The 2,801-nt window shown below is 35.2% G+C and overlaps 1 pseudogene; it reads left to right on the top strand.

The window, feature by feature from the left end:
- The first annotated feature begins 878 nt into the window (after positions 1 to 878).
- LOC129503022 (U2 spliceosomal RNA) lies at positions 879 to 996 on the top strand (annotated as a pseudogene).
- The last annotated feature ends 1,805 nt before the right edge of the window (positions 997 to 2,801 follow it).

The following is a 2,801-nucleotide window of genomic DNA, read 5'->3' as shown; positions in this document are numbered from 1 at the left end:
TATCAAATGTTCCAGCTGAAAAAGCATGCAGCAACTAGAAAGGAAAGCAGGCAGTACAAATTGCCTCTGAAGCAACTTTACTGCCTCCAGAAGGAAATGTTTTCAATGCTGTGGAATTTTTACCAAAAGCATAATGTCCAGAATAGAAAAGGTTCAGCACTCCCAAATGCCTTCAGTGGGAACACACACAAAAAGGTAGATTTTCTAAACATCAAATTCACAGCACATAACAAAATCTTCAAATAAACACCCTAATATCCTATGATTACCACATGTGTAATCTCTGGAATTTAACATGAATATTCAAAAAAGAGTTTCCTCCAAGAATGTTCTTTGGGAGTGTTAATGAGAAATTATTCTAAAGAAAAAAAAACCTAACTAGTCAACAAAAGGCAATTGGAGAAATTAATTATGATAAGGCCAGGAGTCATGAAAGCTCTTGGAAAACCCCAGTGAATTGTCTTTTCTTTAATCTCATCTATTTTCATTCTTTTGGCATAATTTTCTCTTTAGTTCTTTTAAAGCCAGTTTTTTTTTCTTCTATGATGTTTAACAAACTTTTAAAAATGTTCTTTCCCCTTTGTCCCAAATCCTCTACCTCCTACCTAACTTCTATTCAATCTTCAGGATTATATTTAATTACTATTAAGTCTTCCCTGAGTACACAAGTCCCAGTTAAGTACTCCTCAGATGTGTCCCTACAGCACAATGAATCTCTGCTCTTATCAACCTTATTATACAATGTTATTTTTTTACTTCTGTGTTGTTCATTAGATGCTAAACCCCCTGAGAAAAAAAACACTATATTTTACTCAATGCTATATTCCAAGTGCTTATTACACAGTAGGTATTAAAATATATGTTTAAATAATAATTACTAAACTTCTCGGCCTTTTGGCTAAGATCAAGTGTAGTAAACTTTTTGGCAAGTGAACTGAATGCCTATTCATTATTCATGAAATAGATAACATATCAGATTTTGTTCTATCAGCCTAAAAAAAGGAAGAGCTTATATTGACTAACCTTCCCACTAAGTGTAAACTTTGAAAAATTCAAAAATATTCGTCTGGAATCGTAGGAGAACAATTCAGGCACTAAGGATTTGAGAGACAAAGGTCCTAGAGAAAAAAAATAAAATAAAATGAGCTGATACTCACCACAGCTTTTTTCCTAGGGGCATTTTTTTTTCTAATTTTCATAGCAGGGCATAGAGTTCAGACAGAAACTTATAGGTTAGAGAATTCAGAGTCATACTGAGTTAAGAAGGTGAAAATTGTAGTTCAAGGCTCCAGTGAAGCAAGAAGGAAAGTAGGAGCTAGGATCATCCTGGATATAGAGAGATAATAAGATAAGAGTCTAATATTTTATACAGTTCCTCAAGGCATTTGGGGATTCCTAAACTGCACAGGCACTGGGTTAAGTGTTTAAAAGATGGCTGCTAACAAGCTAAAATCTCATTTTAAAAATAATATGGTGTTAGTAAGAGACAAATTTGGAGTTTAAAGTCCATCAATGAAGAGGAACATTTCCAAATGCTTTTAAATAAGATCCTAGAATCATTTCAGCCACCAATTGATGAATATAATTACCTTGCAAGCAGGAAATTAAGTTCTGTCCTGGACAGATACAGTTAATCCTTATTCTTCAAAGACTTCATATTTGCAAATTTGTCTCCTCACTGAAATTTATTTGAAGCCCCCCCCCCCCCCAAATCAATACTTAGCTGTGTTTTGTTTGGGGTTTTGTTTCTTTGTTGTTTGGGGTTTGTGTGTGTGTGTGTGTGTGTGTGTGTGTGTGTGTGTGGTCATTGTGGACATGAAGAGAGTGCTGAAAAATTTGAATTGCCCAAAACATTCTCAGCTGAAGCTGAACAGATGACAGACACTGCCTTGTTTTTGTTTCAGTTCTCATACTGTAAACAAGTGTTTTTTTTAGGGGCAGCCCTGGTGGCGCAGCGGTTTAGCGTCGCCTGCAGCCCAGGGGGTGATCCTGGAGACCCGGGATCGAGTCCCAAGTCAGCCTCTCTGTATGATGCCTGCTTCTCCCTCTGCCTGTGTCTCTGCGTCTCTCTCTCTCTCTCTCTCTCTCTCTCTCTCTGTCTCTATGAATAAATAAAAAAAATCTTAAAAAAAAGTGTCCTTTTTGTGATGTATTTAGTGCCAGATATTTTGCATTGTGATATTCTCTTTTTGTGATTTCACTGTTTAAAAAGAGCCTAAAGTATAGGGCTGATGTGCTGATTAGTGCTTCTAAGTGTAAGAAGGCTTTATTTACCGATGTTAGAAAATACACATTAGATAGACTCCATCTAGGCATGAGTTGGAGTGCTGTTGCCAGGAGTTCAATGTTAATGACTCAGCAATATATATTAAATAAGATCTCTTTAAATGGAAACACACATAGTAAAACAAAGGTATGTTTGATTGAATGATGAGAATACTATGACCCTAGGAACCTGATCTTGTGTTTCCTCTAGGAACACTGGTTCAATATTCACTAATTCAGTGACTTTATAACATAAATACCAAAAATAGTGAGAATTGACTACACCATGATCCAGAGGCTCTACTATTATTTTATATAAAATATTAAGCATTTATTTAAAATTTGTGGCAGAAAAAAATCAAGAAACTGAAAGAAAAATATATAAACACACAATAAAATAAGACTCTTAGGTAATCTAGATATTGGGGTTACCAGAGAATATAGTTTGAATTTTGTTATGAATATTAACTTTGCCATGATAATCGTAATAAACACTCTGAAGTCCATATAACACTCCCTGCCACCAACAGTACCTA

This window comes from Nyctereutes procyonoides, unplaced genomic scaffold (genome assembly GCF_905146905.1).
Source record: "Nyctereutes procyonoides isolate TBG_1078 unplaced genomic scaffold, NYPRO_anot_genome, whole genome shotgun sequence".
In the NCBI taxonomy this organism is placed as follows: Eukaryota; Metazoa; Chordata; class Mammalia; order Carnivora; family Canidae; genus Nyctereutes; species Nyctereutes procyonoides.
Note: the sequence above shows the minus strand (reverse complement) of the source record. Positions and strands in the feature narration are given on the sequence as shown.